Source organism: Pistacia vera, unplaced genomic scaffold (genome assembly GCF_008641045.1).
Source record: "Pistacia vera cultivar Batoury unplaced genomic scaffold, PisVer_v2 Contig214, whole genome shotgun sequence".
NCBI lineage: Eukaryota > Viridiplantae > Streptophyta > Magnoliopsida > Sapindales > Anacardiaceae > Pistacia > Pistacia vera.
The window spans coordinates 799,026-823,261 of record NW_022196018.1 but is presented as its reverse complement, the minus strand read 5'-3'; the positions used below and the strand labels follow the sequence as shown (position 1 = coordinate 823,261).

General features: G+C 34.3%; 2 pseudogenes; both read right to left on the bottom strand.

Moving 5' to 3' along the window:
- Positions 1-1,201: 1,201 nt before the first annotated feature.
- On the bottom strand, positions 1,202-11,844 carry LOC116129803 (annotated as a pseudogene).
- An 8,669-nt stretch (positions 11,845-20,513) lies between these two features.
- Positions 20,514-22,453, bottom strand: LOC116129802 (annotated as a pseudogene).
- Between the last annotated feature and the right edge of the window lie 1,783 nt (positions 22,454-24,236).

Genomic DNA, 24,236 nt, shown 5'->3' with positions numbered 1-24,236 from the left:
AAAATCCCCCGAATAAAGGCTGATCTATTGAAACACAAATTACTACAATACCCTTATGTGTTATTACTGATGTCATTATGAAATTACTATAATATCCTGATATTAAATATGAATAAGAATAACACGCTGTTTCATTAGAGAAAATTTTGTTTTAGTTTAAACATATGATTTTTTTATTAAAAAATAAATATTAACCTTCTTCTTAGGCAGCTTCATTCACAACTTCTTTTGTCGGTCTCGTCGGCACTCAAGCTGTGGTAAAGCCATGTTTTTGGCAGATTGGATGTAGGTGGTGTTAATAGAAGCTTCGTCGACTACTTACTTTGTCACTATTGCTGGAATTCAGAGCTGCTCGTGATTCCTTGCTCGCGATGTTGCTTTGTTAGCCATTTTCGTCATTGAGATTGAGAAAAGTGACACTTGAGTGTCAAATCTAAAAATGACACCATTGCAATACATAAAATAAAATTTATTAGAAAAATAAACATAAAGATTATAGATGGACACTCCCAGCCACCCCCACAAAAGACCTGGTTTCCTTTGAAAATGGTTGGTCAAGCTAGGCCGATGGCTAAGCATGGCCACGCCTTGCGTAGCCAATAACTGACTAGGATCTGGCAACGTAGGCCAGATCTGACACTACAAGGCCATAGGTGTTGGTCTATCTTGCTGGCCAATTTTTTTAAAATTTTTTAACACTTTCTATATATTTTTCATTTTTTTTTTTCAATTTTCATAGTCTTTAACTTTTAATTTTTTTTTTTTTAGATTTTAAAATTTTTTCATTTTTTCATATCTATTTTGTTGATTTGTTTATGTTTCAAAATATTTTAGTTTTTATGTTCTTCTTTTTCAGATTTTTTTTTTTAAATTTTTAAATTTATTTTAAATTTTTAGATTATTATATTATTAATCTTTCAGTTAGTTTTAATTCTTTTATTTTATTCTTTATAAAAAAATTATTTACAAAATATAATATCTTTTTTTTTTAAATTAAAAAGTCCGTTTTATCCTTCATTTGTTGGAACTAATGGCTAAAAATTAATAGACAGCATGGGGTGTTTTTGGTAGTTTTTGAATATTAAGGGGTGCCATTAGTTTCTTGAGTTTCAGAGGTGAAAAATAGTATTAACCCTAGGTTCGTTATAAAAAAAAAAAAAAAATGTATTTAGACAAATTTTTTTTGGTGACTTAGGGCATGTCAGGGCCAATTTACANTAGCATCATAACAATTTGGTAGTATTGAGTTGAAGTGCTCATCAATGACTACAAATGGACCTGATAATATCAAAGATAACATGAGAAGTTCTTATAATGTCTCATACTCAAAAAATATGATATTTATCCAAAACAGTATGTCCTCTATTTCCACTCTATAAGGCAGAGATTATTTCCTCAGTCCAAATCAAATAAATGATTTACAACTTCAAGATTATTGGAAAAACTCTTATGTGCATGTCAATGTACATTTATTAAATGCATTTTGTTTATACCCCGAAATCCCTCAAACTTTACCCTGCATGGGGACTAAAATCTAAACTGAAGGCTACTTCCCAACCCTGAAACCTTGTTAGCCAGAAAACAAGTGGGATATGATCATATACCAAGTATGTGGCCCCAAAGGGATTTAAATCCTTGACCTGTTCGGTTACAATTAAGGGATTTCACCACTATGCCCAACCATTAGGTTTTTCAATAAATGCAAATAACAATCCTATTATTACCATTGATTATCAAAGGCAAATAAGTCAGTACCAGTTGCATGTCAAAAATGTTGTTCTCTCTCCTCTGCTTTTTATTTATTATTATTATTATTTATTTATTATTATTATTATTTTTTTTTGGCATAGTAGCCGTTCTTAGGTTGGTCCCCTTCTAGTGCATATCTTGACCTTATTATTTATAAAATTTTACATGTGAAAATTTCATAAAATATAGATTCTACCTGAAGAAATCATCACATAAAAGATACCTGCAAATTAGAGAACAAAAGAGTCAAAAACTATACAACAGACTTGACATTCACTTACATCGAGAAAACAAAATCAAGGAGAAGAGCAAAAAGGCACTCAAAAGTTGCAGTATCCATAAGCANTAATTCAGTATCAGTTGCATGTCAAAAATTACTGCTCTCTCTCCTCTGCTTTTTATTTTATTTTGGCATACCAGACATGTTCTTAGGTTGGGCCTCTTCTGGTGCATATCTTGACCTTATTATTCATAAAATTTTATCTGCGAAAATTTCATAAAATGTAGATTCTTCCCCGAAGAAATCATCACAGAAAAGACACCTGCAAATTAGAGAACAAAAGATTCAAAAACTATACAACAGACTTGACATTCACTCGCATCTAGAAAACAAAATCAAGGAGCAGAGCAAAAAGGAACTCAGAAGTTGCAGTATCCATAAGCAGCTTGTGTAAGCTCTAGAAAAAGGCCTCATAAGGATACTTCAAGGAGCTAGCTTCAGATATATGTGGAATCAGTGCAGGATGATCAATTTCCTGAAACCATGGAACCTCGTTTGCCAGCAAAGAATGATAGATTTCATAAATAGTGAAACATTTCTTTCACACACAGGAGAAATATCCCACAAATCACTTTCTTCCTTTCTTTCTTACTTCATTCTTTTTTTCTTACTTTCTTTCTTTCTTTTTCTTTTTCCCCTGTTTAAGCACATAGCCTAGATATCATCATTTCTCATCTCTTTCCAAAACTGTCATCTTTCATGGACATAATAAATTATAAATTGAGGGACAATTTAAGAAAAAAACAAAGAGTTTAATTCATGTATCTAATTATAAGGTTGGGAAAGTGGGGGAGCAGGTGTTTGGAAACTAACTTCTGTGACAGCAAGCGCACCCAGAAAAGTAGGAAACCGAAACAACTATGAAATAGTAGGGTTGAAGAGAGCCTATTTTCAACAATATTCCAATTCTCATGCACACTGCAAAATTATAACCTGATCTGATGCCAATTAAAATCTCAAACATAGCAAAAAGTAATTAACACAAGTTGACAGCATAATTCAAATTTTTTATTTTATCAGACTCCACATTTTTTTGAGTATGTGAAAAATAGGCCCAGATTTCCTTTACTACTATATTATCTTTGGTATTTACTTTACCAAAGCAACAAATAAAAGAAAGGATATATTTCAGCAGACATTCTATGTTTCTATATTGGCCCGATTGAGGAGAATTAGATCCATTATAATCAAAACATAAAATTTTAAATAAGACTGAAATGAAACAAAACCTACCAAAGATTGCCCGTCCAATAAATTGGAATAAGAAATCAGAAGTGTATATTTTCTGAAATATTCCCAAGAAGAAGCTAAGGGAAAACAATCAGTGATCAAAGATCACAACTGACATTTGATTTACCATGTAATCCAGTGAGAAACTAAATGTATAATCCAAAATATCAGGGCAAACAATATTCACAGTAAGTAAAATTAAACCTTAAAATGTTGATCCTATTCCCCCAGAGCAAAAGCAGCAAACGATTCTTCAGTGGCTCTCTTCCTCTTGAAAAAAGACTAGTGCTTCCAGACTCTACACCAATCAAATTACTATATATTGCTATATCTAACTGGAGTTTCTCAAACGCTTGTTTATATGCACGGAAATGTGCACTTAAAACCTGCAAATGGAATAGCAACGTATCAATATATGCGAGAATATTCTTACACTAGAATATGTAGGAATCATCCTGATCTTTTCCTCAGTTAGAATGTAATAATCTTATCGTATGCACATAGCAATTAAAAAAGAATGGGTGTAATACATGTAGAACAAAATATGCTTATCTTTCAGGAAGTGATAAACTAAATAAAAGTTACATTAAAATTGATCTGGTACACAAAATCTTAGCACTGTAATATTTGCAGCACAACCATTAACACAGAAATTCATAATAGACCCACCACTCTGTACTTCCAAAGAAGAGATAGGTATCTCAGCAAAACTTAAGCGGCATATTATTTGATACAGTGAATCAAAACAACAGTCATATTAAGTGCAATAACAAATATATTTCTATATCCAGCTGCAACATGGCTACCTACTTAATCCATGACCTTAAAAAAAAATCTTAGCTTTTGAAGTTAACACAAGATGAAGTTACAAAATAGCCATCCAAACTTTCCACAAACTACAATGAATCCAGCTTTACTTTGCTTAAGCTCGTCCTTAATAAATCCACCACAAATCAAAGCACAGTCTGAGCTCATTTACTCAAAAAATGACCTTTAAGTAATACCCTTTTATAGTAGTTAGTTTGCCTAGAAATCCTAACAAGGAAGGCTTGTTAACCACTAAGAATCAACAACCATGGCAAAAAGGTCAAACAAAATGTTGAGCCCAGAAGCCTTAGGTAAAGGAATTAATATTTTAAACAAGAACAAAAAGAACAAGCACAAAACATACAGGTCATCAACAATGTCGATCATCTAAAAGAACATCATCCAAAAGTCTGAAGTTTTAGGGCACTAATTTTGAAGATATATGATGAACTAACTTTTCATTCAAGAAAGATATTCCAAAATTGTATTTTCAGCAGAACCAATTCAAAAATGTGGTAGTTTTGGTACGTGCCAAAAAGATTAAAAGTACCTATTTAAGACTAGGTCACTACAATTTTAAGGTCCCAAGTCAAGTATTGCAATTAAATTATCTTCGAAGTTTGCTGGCTTGGTACCAAATACACTTCCACATATTTCAAGAGAAAAATTGAATGCTCAACTTCAACAGCAACAAAGGTTGAGTTCTCCTGACCAATTGGCCACTTATTAAATTTTTTTAGTGGCCATAAAGACAAGAAAATGATTGATAGGTATGCTAAGAATCACTAAGAAGAATACTACTGTTACTATTAAAATCTTCATAAAGTTTCAGAACAAATGCTCCCCGTAGGGTGCAATCCTTTCCCACAGAGAGAGGAGAAAAAAAAAAAAAATTAATACAAGTTACCTGATTCATAAAAAATGAAGAATAGAAAGTAAAGGGAAAATTTTGAAAAAAGTATAAAACAAGGAACGATTATAAAGTTAACATATGAAAGAGCAGATGGCCCTAATAATCCGCACAATAGTAAAAATCTAAAGGTTGCAGTCATGGCAAAATTGTATTTCAAATGCATGATATGTTCTAAAGCAATCACCTTGTTCATTGTGTCGATATATGCAACACAAATCTCATTATAAACCTCCTTGCCATGTTCCTTAAGAAAAGAAATAACATACCTACATTGTCAAGTTTTTTTCATCAAATTATGGTGAAAAGAGTGAAATTATGAGTACATGAAAAAATTAAAGGCTAAAAACGAATCGTGACACTTTTTTACTGACAATTTAATAACACTACCGACGAACTTATCGAGGACAAAGAACCATGAAACAATGGTGCAATATGTAAATAAACTAAAATAATGTTTAAAAAATCAAACTACTAATAGCATCCAACTTAAATCAGTAGCTAATAATATTTACATAAATCAGATGTCATACAAACTAAAATTGTTCAGTTATGATAAACTCCAATAATGCTTCTAGGTACAGAGTTGAAACAAGATATTGAAAAATGATCACAGTACCAAAAAGATACATGCCCCATATAGGTAGCTCACTTGTATTTAAGAAGAATATTCTGCTGAAGGATCTGAATGTTTGTTTTTGGTTTTCTCAATGCATAAAGCTTCTGGACAATGAAGTCAAAAACCTGCAAAATGATAAAGATAGTCACAATGAATTCTTGTGCCCTTGTTAGCAGACAAAGGTGCAGTGAAGAAAAGTTCACTGCATGGTCATTTGACATCATTTACTTCCCTATTCAAAACTATCATCATTGTTTTCATAAGAGAAGTCATAATTCTGAACACCTGGAACACCATTTAACTACCTTTGAAACTGGTTTCTTTCTGCCTCAGTTTTTCAAGCTCCGGCTAAACATCTTTAAGGGCTTTTGAAGTTTTATCCATAAGATCCACTTCAACAAATTTCAGCTTCTTACTTAAGATCTCAAGTGTTCTCATATACTCCTCGTTGACCTAAATGAAAATTCCACTGAAAATATGTTAGTATGATGAAGGAAAGGAAAACCAGTAGCTTCCACATTAAATAGGATAACAAAGCAACATTTATGGTGAACAAGGAAATACTTGAGGACATATATGTGTGTGTGTGTATCCATGTATAAGGTGAAGTTATGGAATTTGACCAATCATAAGTTACGATTTAAGAAATGAACTAAAAGGAACAAGTGAAGTCCAGATCTTTCAATAAATATGATGTAAGCTCTATGGGCTAGGGCACTTCAAAGAAGAAAGAAGACTAAACAGACCAAAGGAGTACATAAAATATTTTATATCCATAAAAAGAAGAGATGAACATAAAGTTCAAAGGAAGGAGTGTTCAAAATAGAGATTAGCTAAAACAGTCTTTTACAATCTTCAAATGGTAATATTTTAATTTCAGGTCTGCATTCCATCTAAAATCGATGAGACTTGTACATAGACTTCATGAAACCCCTAAGAACAAGTATTAGTATTGTAAAGCTTTTCCGAACAAATATGGTAACCAGTAAAACTTTTTTTTTTGGGTTAAGATACAGTATAATATTTTTTGCTATATAGTAAGGTGAACCATTGATCCATCACAAGACGTACAAAACAACAGTGGTAAAAAAAAATGCCTCTACTCTATAATCTCAATACATAATTCAGCACCAACATTACTGGACAAAAGCCCACCACTTTCCAAAGATGAAAAATAAAGAACTCTGAAATTCTTTAGTTAAAAAAAAACCTATAAGGATATCAAAAGACAAGCTCTGCCCACAAGAAGGAAATCTCTCCTATAATTGCATCCTGCAGAATCCTTTTCCATCCATATTACCCAATTTTCTGCCCCACCAAAGCACAGAAATACTCTCAAATCAGGAATATGCAAGACTCATAACGACCCTCACCAACCTAGCCGCTCTAAAGAGATGACATCACAACTTCAGTGAGAAGACAGATAATATTATTGATACTCTCCATCAACTTTACACACAAACACACTAGTGATGACCTAAGTAAAACATGATACATTTCTTTTTTAACTACGATAACCCATGCCCTCCCAAGAAAAAGATATATCAAAATCTATATCGATCAAAAACTGAATCATGACAAGGACTTGCACACATAAACTTCGACCACATAAAGAGAGCAACACTAACCCAAGAGACCTTTAGGAAGAAAACATATGAGCAGTTGCAAAATAAAATAATAAAACCATCATGTTTAAATGAGAATCCAAATAAACAACAAAATACGTCTCCTTCAACAATTATATCTACCATCCTAGGAGGGATTATAATGTCTTCAACAAATTTTCCTAGTTTTGACTCTGCCACCTATACAAAGAATATAACCAATTACCATATATATTCAGAATATGGAAATGCATGAGAAAAATATAATAGTATTGACCTAGTGGCATAAAAATCATTTCCCTTAATAAGCAACAAACATTTAAGAAATTGAAACATAAGGTGCATATGAGAACAACAATTGAAAATTAGTTCTGTATCCTAGTCAGTCCACATGTTGATAATCCACATGGCAATTGCTTTCTAATCAAAACGACCAAATAAAATATCAACGGGTGCGTTTGGTTCAATATTTCTACCCATATTCCCAATCATATTCCCCAAATATTGTTTGACACATTATTTGAGAAATATTAGTATATTTTTTAATTACTTTTAGACCCCTTAAGTTTATTAATTTCACTAAATACCCCCAGAAAAAAAGTTCAAAAATTAGCAAAAACACCCCCACCCACCCATACTTGCCAGATTCCAGATTCCAGCAACCACCATCGGTAGTAGCCGGAATCTGTCACAACGGCTTACACCACGACCAGAACTGACCGGTTATTCACCGATCTGGCCTTTCCGGCCAAATCCACAGTGGATCTGGCCAGAAAAGGCTAGATCTAGCTGTTGGTCAACGACGGCCAAATCTTGGCCATCGTTGACCGAAAACGACGGCCAAAGATAGACCTTTGCGACCGTCGATGGCCACATTTGGCCGTAGATCTAGTATTTTCCGGCCAGATCCACCACAGATCTAGCCGAAAAAGGCCATATTGACGGGTTACGACACAATCGTAACGCAATTTTCCAACCGGATTCCAGCGGTGGTGCCCGGAATCTGGCACTGCGGGTGGTGGGGGTGTTTTTGTCATTTTATATATTGGGGTGTTTAATTAAATTAGCAAACCTAGGGGTTTTTTTATAAATTTTTAAATTTTACCTCGTAATACTCTCCTATTCAACTACCCAATATTATTCCCAAAATCCTATCCAAAATAATAAACCAAACGCACCCAACACTTTTTTCACAAATTCACATGAAATAATTTATTGTAAGCGAAAAAAAAATACTTAGAGGTCCCCCTATTAATCCTTTCATATAAAAACAACACCTTTCGGATGTAATATACAATTTTTTTTTTTTTTTTTTTTTTNAGTAAATATGTTGTATTAATAAAGGAAATCAAATTACTAGTAAATTTTGTAAAAGTGTGTATGTTCTAGTAAGTATTACTATGGATTTCATAATTTACTCCAAGAAAGGAAACTATATTTTTTCTACTTATACAATGAACTCATTATAGTTTAGAAATTAAATTAATAAATATATATATAAATATGTTTATAAACTACAAGTTTATTCTTTAAATAGGATTTTAAAATAAACTTCTTTCCTAGGCGTGCGCTTTCTAGGTTCTCAATGGCCAAGGGATACTTAGGAAATACCCAACTATTTGATATCATGTATGATACCAATGAATTCATATCTTAGAAGGGCTAAATTAGTAAAAGGTCCTTTCCAGCATTTTTGTGTAAAGTGGATGCTCTCAGAACTTGAACTATGTATGTGACGTGTAGCAATGACTTTTGCTATTGCAACAGACTTTTACCACTAGTCATGGGTATTGTGATATAAACAGAAAGTAAGACCACATTTATAAAACTTTTTTCTTCAAGCAGCAGCAAATATGAAGCTAGTAGTTCTGTCAGCTTATACCAAGCAATTTTACAAATAGCATCTGATTGGTGATATGTCTTTCTGTGTCCTACAAAGTGCCTAACCTCCTAATTTTATTGTAAGGAATGATTCAACAGCTATGACAGCAATAAGTATTTTAGTATCCAGCATTCGTTGTTACACAGATTCCTATCAAGAACTCAACAAAAAAAATTTTGCTTGCTCCTTTCCTCCTCAACTTGATAACAATACGCAATCCATGACAGGTTCTACCACTAAAAATAGTTGACCGTATTGCACAACTTTATTATCACTTTTTCAGTTGCAAAGTTATAAAAATAAGCATCAACTACTACATAAGAGTGATCCATACAGCATTTACAAACTAAAGGTCAAACAGGAGTTTCAAATCACAGCATTAGGAACAATACATAATGTTATCAGTCATAAATAATTCTTGAACTTCAGAACTTTACTATTCATTGAACTAGCAACTAATAAATACTAAAAATTCCTTAAAAAGTGTAACTGTAATACTTTTATTCAACAGAACAAATAAAAGATGGTACCTAATCAGATGAATGCAAGTTTTTCTGGCTTGCCCAGCAAGAATTAACATACCTGAAAACCGCTGAGAGGAGTCTCCATCTGTGACAAGATGGCATCGCAATCACAAATTTGATCATGAAGGGACACGAAGTTATCACTTTCTTTAATATAATCCTTCAGCATTGAAAAAGTTCTAGCATCAATCAATAATAATTCATAAATGGAAAAACAATAAAAGTACGATACAAGAAGATGATTAAAGAGCATCTCAGCAATACATAACCCTCACTGAGTGATAGGACAACAAACAGAAATCGATGATAAGGCACAAAGACATGAATTGATTCAATTCCTTTTTTTTTTTTTTTTATAAAAACATAAGATAAAGCAACTGAAGTACTTTTGTTTAAAAAAATAGAAGTAAAACAACTGAAGTACTTGATCTTATCAATTTACACCAAAACATTACATACAAAGCATCTCAGCAAAGCAAAATAACCATGAACCTGAATAGAGTCCATCTCAACTTGGCATAGATCATTCTCAACCCCCTTCGTGTACTCCCTTAGTGTTGTACCTTTAGACAATATGTTTTCAACTACCTATATGAACACATAGACACATACATTAAGGTATAAAATATGAAGTTTAGCAAAAAAAATTATGGAAACAAATATAAAATATTTAATAACAGAATAGTGCAAACTTCATGTGGCAAGTACAAGAAGATCATATGGTATGCAAACTTCGGACCAAACTACCAGATAATCAGAAATGTAATCCAGACGCTTTATTCCTTTTTTATTGATAAGTACTAGATAGTGCAATCTGTCACTTCCTGTGTTACTCATTTAACAATTTAATTTTATACTAACATCTTAATTGCTTTGTTCTGCAAATACTCAGACACTGTAGGCAAAATTTCACCTCTGCGGAACAAGACAACTTTGATTTAACAAACATCATAAATTATCTCTATCATACATCAAGATATCAAAATTTCCAAATAGTGTTTTCACACAATAATCATCATGACAAAAGAAGCAGTACTCATAGATCTAATCTATGTAGCCTATTGTAGAAACTTACACCATGTCGACTCAAGGAGTCACACATATTGAAAAACAAGAACACCCACCCTACTTTCACTTGTTGTTATCCTCAACCAGCAGATCCTATCTCAAAAAGTAAGTTATAAATACAATGCTACCTTACCCTAGTTCCCCATATAACAACTACACATGCAAAAACCACAAAAACGAGACTATAGCTTCGTAAAAAAACAACACAAAAGTTACTCACATCATAGTTTTTACATTCTTCAAGCTCCTTCGCAAGTCCTTCAAATGATATATCATCACTGCCAAAAACAGCAACAGCCATCAACATCTTCACAATAGAATACCAAGTAGTCTGAACAAAAATACAGGACAGTTTACAACTCTTCTCTTACAGTTAAAAGCACTCTCCATGACCTATCCCACAAACTTTTCCTAAGAATCTTCTAACCAATAATCTCTAAAAAGGAAAGAAATTTTTTTTTTTTTTTTTTTCCAGGTTTACAATTAAATTCAGTCAGCATCACTACATGATTGAAAGAGAGTGACACTTTGGTCACCGGCAAAGGCTTCCAAAGGTGACCCTCTCAAGTTTCCAGCTATTTCCAAGATTTCAGCACCTCAATCAACTCGCCCAGATAACTTACAGTCACCCACCATTTATTTCCTTATTTTAAGTTACTTTACTAACTGATCGTTACTCAAACATTCAAGAAAACTTGAAAATAGTTAAATTCTCTAAAACACAGATAACATCTTAAACAAATCAACGAACAAAATTCTACATAAATTTATACAGAAAGCTTCTACAATTCTTAACTTACCCACTTGCATCTTCCTCAAAAGTCAAGTCCCCCACAAATGCGCCTAGATCAAACACATTTTTCTGGGCATCATTTGCATCACCAAAAGAACCACCCTACAAACAATAAAATTTTCATATTTAAAATCACAACAAAAGTAAACTATCCAAATTCTCAATAAGGCCAAAGCAATTAACATTTCACAAATAAAAATTACCACTTGGTTTGCCACAACATCCGCCATCTTCAAACAGGCACAACAGCTTCACTTGCACAAATTTAAAAAAAAAAAAAAATCAAAAGAACTTCAAAATTAAGCGAAAAAATGTATAATAAGATTGGGTATTCGTTTAATTGCTTGTTTACCTAGAATCGGAACGGATTCTCGTACGCAATTTGAACGAAATTGAATTTGAATTTTCAATCTCCAGAAGAGAGTTTCAGATCTTCAGTTGCTGAGATGAAGAGAAAAATTGTAAAATGAGCGGACTAGTTCGATTTTAAACAACGGTAATATGACTCATTAACTCCATTTATTTTGGGAAAAATTCAACAAACCCCTTACTTGAAAATTTTATATTTTATCCTAGCCTCCCAGTCCTGGGGACCATTGGCATTTGGGATTTGAAGAGAAAAATTGGAAAGTGAGTGGACCGGTTGGATTTTGAACAACGGTAATATTACATTTGAACAACGGTAATATGATAAACTAACATTAACTCCAGGTAGTTTAGAAAACAATCAATAAACACCTTTCTTGAAAATTTTAAGGGACCAATGTAGACCTGGCAAAATGGGCCCATACCCATTAAAAAATATAGGGTACGAGTCCAACTTTTTGGACCCCTTTTTTTGTACTCATAGGGCTAGGTATACCGCAGATACCCGTGAAAAAAAATATTAACCCTAATTCCTAAAACTGTTTCCTTTTGAAGTCTTCTCTAATTCCTTAAATCAGTTAGAGATCAAGTTGGTGTCACACATAAAAAATGCACTAATGAGATGACATATCTCAACTCTTCATTTTCCACCTTTCTTCTTCAAAGTCGTCGCTGTCAGCATCTCTTACCGAGTTTCAACCGAGTTTCTTCCCATTTCAGTTGACCTCACCTTCCTCCACCATCCTTTTCAACCCAGATGGAAAGAACTATCTTTTTAGCCGATTTTTCTCACCTTTTCGTGACCCACCTCTACCCCTACGCGATTGTCGGCTCAAGCCAGATCTAGCCAGATTCCAACGCCATTGGACATCCCCATCACCACCATTTGCTTCCCCATCCTCCATTGATCAAAACCCCCAAGGTTCCAACCTCATTACACCCATCGTTCACCGGCCACCACAAAGATAGCGTTTCACTATTCTAAGTCGAATTTCGACTAAATCCAATAGCCAAAATCCACTCTGTCACCGCTCCTACAACCACCAACCTCTACTCTACAAAACCACTCTAACCCTGGCACCTAGTCTCTCGCCGTTCGTCGGCCGTGACTCACCACCTGCCTTCGTGATTGGGTTTTGTGTTTTGAGTGTTTGGGAGTTTCTTTCTTTGCGTTGTTTTAATATTGGTTGTGTAATAATTTGAGATTTTGGGCTTGATTATGGGTGTTTTCTGGTTTTCTCCACCTTTCCCAACTTTTCCCACAGTTTGGCCCAAGAGTTGAGAGAAAATTGATTGTGGTAAGGGTGGGTGGGTCCAAGTACTTGCCCAAATTCAAAGGAACCAAAATCGGTTGGTTCCTTGGATTTGGAACTGAAACTGGCCGGTTCCAGTTCCTAGAAGCTAGGAATTGGAACCTAAAACATAGGTTCTGATTCTAGTTCCCGGTATTGGGTTAATTTAAATTACCCCCTACTTTTTAAAAATGATAAATAAACCCCCTAAAAATTACAAATACACCCCCAATATTTTACAAAATTATAATTTAGTCATAGTTTCTACTCAAGTACTTGGATCTCGGTTCCAGTTTTGGTTCTGGTTTCGGTTCTTGATTCTTGCAGGGTGGAACCAGAACCAAAATCGAAACCAGCCAGTTCCTGATTTCTAGAACCAGAACCTACCCTATAAGGGTCAATTCTGTGTAGGAACTTAAACAGGAACCCCGGGTACCCATTGGTTCCAGTTTTGGCCGGTTCTTTTGCACACCCTTAGATTATAGGAATGTGATTGTAAAAAGTGAAAACTACAAAAATTGTGGGGTTGTAACTATAAAAATCTAAAACTGGGGTGAATAGTATGGGTATCTGCGGGTCCACCCATACCTACATAGGGTAGTGTACGAGTCCAACATTTTGGGCCCTCTTAGATCCAACCCATCGGACCAATACCAGTTGAGCCCAACCCATATCAACCCAGCCTGCCCATTTTGCCAAATCTAGACCAATGGGATTTAAAGAGAAGAATTAGAAAGTAAGTGGACCGAGTAGTTTTAAACAACGTTATTATGGTCAATTAAGTAACTCCAAGTAGTTTAGAAAACAATCAATAAACCCCTTTGTTGACTCAAGCAGTCATCATGCTCTTATTTTGATGATAACAAACTAATATGCCCCTAAGCATATTAGCTAATGACTCTTGCTTAAGTATGGGTTTAGACAGCAAGGAAATTTCTCAATGCATTCAAAGGATTATCAAGAAAGGAAAAGACAAAATTTGGACAAAGAATTTGGAAGATTTCAAGAAAGCTTAGTCAAAGCATGAATCTTGGTTAGAAAATGTCATTTGCATATGAAAGCTCTCAAAATGTTGTTTTTGAGGACCTAAATGTCATTATCAAACTAAAGGGGTTAAATAAATTTACCAAGTTTTAGTATTCACAGTTTAATCCATTAGGTCAACCGAATAAGTTTTCCATTATTGATTCTTAATCATGATCTACTATTCAATGCTTCAGGTATGATATTGTTGTTTTTGGCTATTGACCTAGTTATTTTCATATAAAATATTGTTGTGTATACTAGGAAATTAATAAGAAAATAAATTTTTAAATGCTGTAACAATGTCGTTATATTGCTCCTAAATTAAACTATATTTATGTTGTCTAGATGATAAAGTTAGTTAAGATGTTGAATTAAATTACATAGTAGAATTTTATTGGATTGATGGTCTATTCAAAATTGCAATGAATGGATTCCTGAACTTGTCCCTCAAGAGTTTATGTCTTTCGAAATTGATCTTTATTGTTAGTGAAGTCAAAATCAAAAGAAAGTTCACTGATGTCATTATAGGTATATTCAACTGCTAATATAAGCAATTGTTAGAGTCCATAATGTTTATGGTTTTATATAAACTAAGAGTAATATTGGTCCATAATGTTTTCGTACATGCATGGGATTAGATGAAGTACGTGCACCATTTAAACTTGTTCAAAGCTATCTTGCTAAAAGAAGTTTCAGAACGTGGCCAATTACTAGGGTTGGATGTGGGTAATCAATTCGTTGGGTTATTTGAAAACTTGAACCTTCAACAAGGATTGAAAGCTTAATGAGAGAACCTTGAGAGCGGGAACTAAAAACTTGAACCTCCAACAAAAGGTTTAGAGCAAGAATTGAAAACTTAAACCTCTGAATGAGAGAATCTAAAAAATGAGAGTCTGAAAAAATAGAATATAAAAGATGAGAAACAAATGAGACGGAGTTGGTACTTATGTTATTTGTTAGTGTACTACAAATTATTAAAATTATAAATTTATATTGTGAAACGCCCTTGAAAAGATCCTTTAGCTCAAGCAATAAGCTCGTAACAAGGGATCCCATGAGAGGTAGGTATAGCTTCGAAATGACGATTGGCCATAGGTTAGTGAGGAGATTAGGACAAACATTAGCTGCACTAAGATGGTTGATAGAACTTGAACAGTTGGTTATATTCAACTGACAGAAACACTATTTGAAGTGACAACATTAGTTTTCCAAAATCAAGGGGGATAATGTTTACGGGCCAAACCTCAGGGGTGGCACGGTAATAAAGCCATTCATTAACCCGGTACTAGCAATAGGGATGTTCAAGCAGGGCTTCATTGATGAGATAAAGAGGCCCGCATGAAGTATTATATTTAGGCTGAGGGGTTTGGGCTTGGTTTTGCTCGGGCCTATCTGGTGATTGCTTGTGTTTTTAGGCTCACGTTGTGTGGGCCTCGTTTCCTGGTTAGGTTGGCTTTTTTTTTTTTTTTTAAATTTTTTTTAAATGAAGTTATTAACACTCTATTACTGAACCAGAGAAGCTGCATTTCTTAAAATGTCTAACTCCAACGTTTTACAATTTTTTTTTTTTTTATGCCACCCCAAAATTTTCATAAATGTCCTTAATATTCTATTTTATTTTATATTTTGAAAAGGTCAATATTTTATTCCCTTTACTTATTCTATATACTCTACCATCATCGTTTCTAAAATAAAATGTTTAAATAATTAAAATGAAAAAAAAATTCAAGGTAAAAAAAAAATCCTTACAAATAATCCCAAACATAATACATTTAAACAACATAAAATATATATAGATTAAAAATATCTACCAATACTTTGAAGGAAAAATAACCATAAGTTTATATGTGAAGCAATTAAAAACTTTTAATTTTGTATTTCTTATAATTACGAATCTTTTTCCTCTATTAAACTATTACTTTGTTCTAAGAATAATTTGAATAGCATAAAAAAAAAAAAAAAAAAAAAATCAGGTTTATGAGATAACAGTGGACCATAATATGCAAGTCTTGGTCAAGTTAATTAATTTGATAAACTTTATAATGGACTATAATAACCTTCTAAATATGAGCTTATAATCACCTTTTGCAAATTGGCTGTAACATCCAATTAAAAGAGTTTCTCTTCAGCAATTAATGGAATATGATAATCTCACATTGCCTCTTTTGCATATTAAATGGAATTATGAGGATGTTTGGTGCTTTACTTTCAATAAGGAGAAATGGCAAACACTTTTTGTTAAATAGAAAGTGTAATTAGGTTTAATTACTATTAACTGATCTCTATTTTCATAGATGTTAGGTAAAAATGGCGTTGGAATGAAAGAGAGAGAGAAGAATAAAGATAATGGAAATGGTGGCACCCCACAAAACCTCATCTTGGTCTATTCTCTTAGGTGATGCACCCCACCATGAATGGTGATTAAACAAAAAGGATCATTGCAATAATAGTCCAAATGAAATGTCTAGTCTGTGTTAGATGATTGATGAATTGTAAGGAAATTTTTTAAAAATATCATAACACATAAATATAAATGATTGAATTCAACTCATTAGAGGCCTGAGAAGGCTTTCTGGACAAGATAATCTCAAGTACATACCAAATGAACTTATTAAAAATTTGCATTTTTTGTTGTAGCTTTGCCTAATTGGAACCCGAATATTGATGTCTATCCCCTGATGATTCATAGCTTGGTGCAAGAAAGACAAGGGAAGCTATTGTCCTTTTATATGATACAAAATCTATTCATTTGTCATGGCGCCGTGAACTTATTTTGATGGATAAGAGGAATAAGAAGCCTGAAAAACTGCAGTGGCTTGACAACAATGTAAGCACTGGATTTGAGACGGTTTCTTCATCCAAAGAATGTTGATCTCCTCTTCTTCTCTGATTATATATAGGCTTGTAGGTGGTGATGTTAAGAAAATGTATGGGTAAAGTGTGAGTTATGTGAGTTGTAAGGTTTTGTTAAATAATATGTGCCATAGATTATAGAAGAAAATTTCAACTCCTGGGATTTGGGTGCATAAAGTGGCAGAATGTTGAAAGAGATAAGAGAAGGGTGTTCATAGGTTTTGGGTTTGGGTATAACGTGAGTGTATTGGACTTATATTATCATTTTCTATTTTAGTTATTTGAGTAACATCCGTGGATGTAGGCAAGGTTTGCCGAACCATATAAATTTGGTGTTGTGTGATTGTGTTTAAGCCTCCCTTATTTTTCATATCTTACAACAATAATGCTACGGACACCAGGATTTTTGCACCGAAATATTGTACCGGCCTACGTGTAACACGCCTCTGATTTTTTTAACAATTTTTTTCTAGTGAATGGTCATCCATCAAATTTGGATAGCCGTTCACTCACATGGATGCCCGTCCATATTATATGGACGGGCGTCCATATACAAGGGACGGGCGTCCCCATTTAAAGAACGCCCGTCCATAAATAAAATATAATAAAAAGTTTTTATAAATATTTGGTCCATACTAAAAAAATAAAAAAATAAAAAAAATAAAAAAAATTCTAAACATGGATACTGCTTCTTCTTCTTCCTTTCGGAAATGATCCATTTTCTTTCTCTTGGAATAACGGCGCCATGCAGCTTGGATGAAGCATGTGGCCCATGTCCTCCACTGTTATGAGTAGAACCTGAAGGTGTGCTGAACCTGTCTACTGTGAAGGCGCCTGAATTGAGTGGCCGCAAATTTTAACTCTTCAACGACAGAGCAAAAGCCTGAACCTCTCTCATAGCCTTCATCGTCCAGGTAGAGGATGGGAGGTTAATGCTAGATTTGGGTTCCAGTGCCCAGGTCAAAAGCTCCTCGCCATAGAAGTCCTTTCTGGAAAAGTAAATTTTTTTGATAGTTAGTTTTTGTTTTGAAATCCATTGTTTATCTAGATGTTCTTTTTAATTGTTTTTTGTGAATGTGTAGACTTCTCAGTGTGATGTTTGCTTTAGTTGAGTTATTGGCATTGGTTTTATGGTTTAGTTTGTAGCGTGTAAAGAGGGATCATGGTTATATGGAAAAGTAAATTAATAGTGGCTGGAGAAGCGATCAGTTTTGGCTTGGCTTGAAGAAGAAGAAGAGCAAGAAGGTGTTTTTTTTTTTTAAAGTATGGACGCCCATCCAAACTTAAGGGAATGGACGCCGGTCCAAACGTAAGGGACGGTAGTCCAAAATTTATGGACGGCTGTCCCCAAATTTTTTTTTTTTAATTTTCATATTTTGGTTAAGGACTGGTGTCCCTTATTTGCGAACGCCCGTCCAAAATGAAGGGACGACCGTCCATAACGGATGAACGGTCATCCCTAATTTTTATAAAAAAAATTTATTCCATTTTATTTATGGACGGGCGTCCATTAAATGGGGACGCCCGTCCCTGGTATATGGACCCCCGTCCATATAATATGGACGGGTGTCCATGTGAGTGAATGGCCGTCCAAATTTGATGGACGGCCGTTCACTAGAAAAAAATTGTTAAAAAAATCAGAGACATATTACACGTAAGCTAATATAATATTTCAGTGTAAAAATCCCGGTATCCGTAATATTATTGATCTTACAAACTCTATCGGAGTTCTAGTTTCTAAACAAAATATGCCTTGATGTAAGGTATGGCGAAGTCATCGCAATATTTATTGCAACCAATTATAACAGGTCATTAATGCTTTGTTATGTTCATAGCATTAATCATCATGCACAACTAACAAAGATTGATATGGATTGTAGTGTCACTTTCACAATTCGTTGGAGCCAAATTAAATTTTGCCCAACCTAAGGGATAACTATGTCATTACCCATAGATCCCATAATCTTTATACGATTTGAAATGGACGGTGGAGATTACACAAAAAAATGAAGGCTCTAAATGAACAAATCTGTGGGGCCACTTCTTTTTAACATACTGTCGAAGACAACCCCTTATTTGTGAATTAGTTTTTATAAACATACATTTAAAATGGGATAATAATTAAATTAACCAATTTTTTTAACCTTAAAAGTAAAATACATTAATATTCTGTATGACAATTTTCCAAACAATAATATTTTGTTGTAGTTTTCTACATGAATTTTTATTTAATTTATAGTATAAATGATCTTCAAGTTCCATTTAATCTTTTAAAGTAAAAGTAAATTTATGTTCCAAGTTCTTTGACATTTTTATAGCTAAGGTTAAGTCAAGGATATATTCGTCTTTTCACTTTTCCTCCTGTTTGAACAAGTCCAATAATGCAAGTGCCTGCGCTATATCCAATTGAAACATTAATCAATTATATACGCAAAAAAAGAAAAAAAGATATCTAGAAAGTAAATTTATATTATGTCAAAAGCATCTTCTTCTTTACATTTCTTTTTGATTCTAATTCTAACCTCAAATTAATTAATCAAGTTTTCTACATCAATTAGCATTAATTGGCCAACTATTTTTTTCAATTTTTCAATTTTTCAAACTTTTATAATTTTTTTATTTTAATAACTGACCTTATTTTTAATTTTTTTTTTTATAAATTTATTAACCCTAAAATTAATATAAACCAAACGAGGGGTGAAAAATACATTTAATAAAATTTGGTGAGAAAATGCTATTCAACCTTGTTAAAAATTATAAAGTCAACAGGACAACGGGTGGGAAATTGTTTTTCTCAGCGTTTATGGGTGGAAAAATGTAATTACGGCAAATTTTGGGTGGGAAATTGTCATTCACAGATATTTTGATTTCGAAAATTTCTTTTTATTTTATTTGAGATGAGATTAAAATATTTATTTGGGAAACGGAAAGAAACACATAGAAGTGTATTTGGGTGCTAGTGAAATGAGGTGGAGGGTTAGCTTATAAGTTAGATCTAATTTTGATGTGTGAGATGTGACCCTTCACCTTTTTCATTTTAGTTACGCGCACCTCAACTAATCCTCGAAAGAGACTAGCGAACAACCCGCATCTATGACCTCTTACTTAAATGCGGATACTTGATGTAGAATCTAACTTGAGACTGTACGTCTATCCACACAATCCCAATTCGTCCTAACCATTTGGACTACCAACGGATGAGTTAAATTAACATTCATGCTATGTTATTTAGAAACAAAATCATGTACGGCATATTTTATATTTCATTTTATTTATTTATTTTTAATTGATGGTTTCTAAATTCGGACTTTATAATCTAAATACTCCAAAACTACCTGCAAATTTGGATTAAGTTATCATAATTTTAAATCCACCGCAAATTTCAAATAATTTATTCCTTAAGTGTGGCAGAAATTTAAATAATAAATTAAGCCCATAAGTTCCATTATAAGAAACGAAGACTGCAACATTGTGAAGCCACAAATACATAAGAAGATACAAAAGCAATAATCAAAGCTTTGAAAGGACATTTAACATGCACTCGCGAGCTTTGCACATAGCCTCTAATGGCTTGACTTTAGGCATTGTAAGACCAGTTCCTTCTGTCAAGTCCACTTCCTCTTCACTAATTCTCTCCCACTCAAAGCACTGAATTAAAGTGGCTAATGCTAATCCCATTACTCTATTGGCAAGGCCAGCTCCAGGGCAGGATCTTCTTCCTGGACCAAATGGTATGAAGTTATATGCCTTAACTTCACCTTCCAATCCTTCAAACCTCTCTGATCTAGAACTTTCAGGGTCCTCCCACACCTTGGGATCTCTATGAATGCTCTATGCATTAACAATCAACATTGTCGATGGTACATCGTACCCTCCAATTGTACAGTAATCGGATGATTCATGTGGCGCTAGAAGTGGTGCTGCTAGAAACAGCTGAAGAGTTTCATTGATTATGCACTGGAGGTAAGGCAAGTTGACCAAATTAGGTTCTTCTGCTAAACGGCCATGACCAACATGATGGCTAAGCTCAGCTCTAGCTCTCTTTAGCACAAGAGGATGGTTGAGGAGAACTGACATAGCCCATTCTGCAGTCACCGAGGTTGTGTCTGTTCCCGCAACTAGTAGTGTCTGTTAGAAGTCAAAGTGATTATTAGGATTACAAATATGTTTTGAGGATTGTAATCTAACAAGATCAGAACAACAGAAACTCTTTATAGGTGCAGTGCCATGTAAATGTTCCATTTTCTTTGTGTCATGCTTGAGGAAGACACCAGATTACTTATCTATGTCTATCAAATTGTTTAAGTAGAAACAAAGAAGTTAAGACATACCAATATCATGCCTTTGATAATTTTATCAGTGTAGTATTCAGGTCAAAGTCTTGTAAAGACAGCATAGAATCGATTATTGTCTTAATTCTTGCTCCTTCACTTGAAGAATTCCTTGTGTTTCGATGCTCATCAATCAAACTCTGCATGAACCTATCAGAATTTTTATGCGGTCTTATTGTTCTCTTTTTGTAGCTCTTGTAATCCACCCATCGTAAAAAAGGTAAGAAATCTCCTGGATTTGATGCTCCATTGGCATAAAAAATGTCCCTTACGATTTTTAGAACGCGTTTAGACTCCTCTGGATCATCAACTTCTTCCCCAAAATATCTTTTCCCAGAAACCATCCTCATAATGATGTTAAAAGATAGTTCTGATAACTTTGACTTCATCTTCACTTTGGTGAAACTTTGGCATGAACTGTGATAAAGATTTTTAAGTAAGAATCTAACCTCATCCTTTCTAATTCCCAAAAATATGTTAAGCCGATTTATTGAGAAGATATCAAGTGCAGCAAGTCGGCATAGATTGCGCCAAAGAGGACCATAAGAGGCAGCGCCCATTGCCGTGTAGTCATAGTTCAAGTACTTGCCAGAAATAAGATGAGGCCTATTGGCAAAGAGAATATCATTTTTAGAAAAGCATTCTTCGGCGGCAGATGGAGAGGATATGAGTAGCACACCGCGGTTTCCAAAGGAAAGATTTAAAAATTGGACCATATTTGTTTGATAGCAGCTGTAATGATCTATGGATGGGTTCTTTCACTAGATGGAGATGGCCAATTATGGGAACTGGGAAGTGATGTTAGGGTTGAAGGTCGATTCTTATATTGTGTTTGCTTCAATAAAAAATTCTTCAGAGTAAGAAATAAAAGCAAGCATGACGCCAGAACGATGAATAACCGTATTTTTTTCCATGAGCTAGAATTGGCCACTCCAATAATCTGTAAAGGAATAATGGCGGAGAATGGGAATGCCCTACACATCAATACGGTATTATTTGACTTTTGGGCTTCTGCGTCTGCCATCTTTTAACAAAAAGGACTCTAGCTGCAAAAATTTATCGTTTTCCAGAGAGATGGATGAATTTGCCTTGTCTCCCAAGACGGCCATTAATGTCCATTGTTTGCTTGCCATTGTCTTGTGTGCTCAGTCATCAAAACAGCAGTATGGAAGATTTAGTCACCACTCACCAATCACCAAGTTGAAGAATAGTTTATGTATGGAGGCCTGTTTTTTATTTATAAATTATTGTAATACCACCCAATAATATCTTGATTCTTGTTTGAGACCCTCTCTTTTTTTGTGTTGTGGAGGATAATTTCCTTTTAGCATATATTTTACAATTAATTTGATTAGTAGTTATTAAATTAAATATTTTATAGTTTTTTTTAACTATTATCTTTAATTTCGCTATGGGCCTCATTAAAAAAATTATTAAATGAAATAGTAAAATACATTTTCGCTTGTAGAGTGACTATACTATGTGTGGGAACCCCTCTCCGGCCTCTGGTCCCGCCAACCGGGCCTCACTCATCTGGATATTCCCACCCCTGCAAGTGGGTTTCTTTTGCCTTTCCCACCTCTCGAACACAAGACCTGTAGGCTAAGTCATTGTGACCAGAGAGATGAGTACCATGAGGCCAGCTAAAGAAACCCACTTGCAGGGGTGGGGATGTCCAGATGAGTGGAGCTCAGTTGGCGGGACCAGAGGCCCGAGAGGGGACCCCACAATAAAAAGGCGTTGGCCTGATGGTACTCATCTCTCTTGTCACAAGTACTTAGCCTGCAGGTTTTGTGTTCGAGAGGTGGGGAAGGCGAAAGAAACCCACTTGCAAGGGTGGGGATATCCAGATGAGTGGGGGCTGGTTGGCGGGACCAGAGGCCCGAGAGGGGTTCCCACAATAAAAAAGTGGGGAATGGTTTAGTATGTAATAAAACATTTCAATATACAATAAAAACACTCATGCTTATAAAATTTCATTTCCGTATACATATTTTATAATATGAGGCATCTTTCATAACATATGTTGAAATCTCTCATGGCAAGACTTCTTTTTGAACACTAGTATGGTAAACAAATAAATACTCATGTTTTTCTAAAAACATCATTTCTAAGAAACAGTTCATATACGGATAACATTTACGTTTATAAGTTCCCATTTTCAAATAGATGATATACATATATATACATATCCAAATCATCTCTTAATCACATGTGAAAACTCTCACCCAACTAGTACCCTGGGGAAAATCTGTCATACCTGGTGGGCGTCCCACACGCAGGCAGAGCGAGGGATGTACCTGACATACCCGGCAAGATCTATCATCGCGCGGACAGAGCCACTGAAACTGTCATACCTGACGGACCACCCGAGAGGGGACCCCACACTATGTCAATCAACAGATAACAGATATCACTAATGGATTTTAATAATGGGTGGAAAATTATTTTTCTCAAAGTTTTTTGGGTGGGAAAAGTAATNCCAGAACGATGAATAACCGTATTTTTTTCCATGAGCTAGAATTGGCCACTCCAACAATCTGTAAAGGAACAATGGCGGAGAATGGGCATGCCCTTCACATCAATACAGTATTATTTGACTTTTGGGCTTCTGTGTCTGCCATCTTTTGACAAAAAAAACTCTAGCCGCAAAAACTTATTGTTTTCCAGAGAGATGGATGAATTTGCCTTGCTTCCCAAGACGGCCATTAATGTCCATTGTCTTGTTTGATCACTCATCAAACAGCAGTATGGAAGATTTAGTCATCACCAAGTTGAAGAATAGTTTATGTATGAAGCCCGGTTTTTTATTTTATTTATTTTTATAAATTATTGCAATACCATCCAATAATATCTTGATATTTATTGAGACCCTCTCTTTTTTGTGTTGTGGAGGATAATT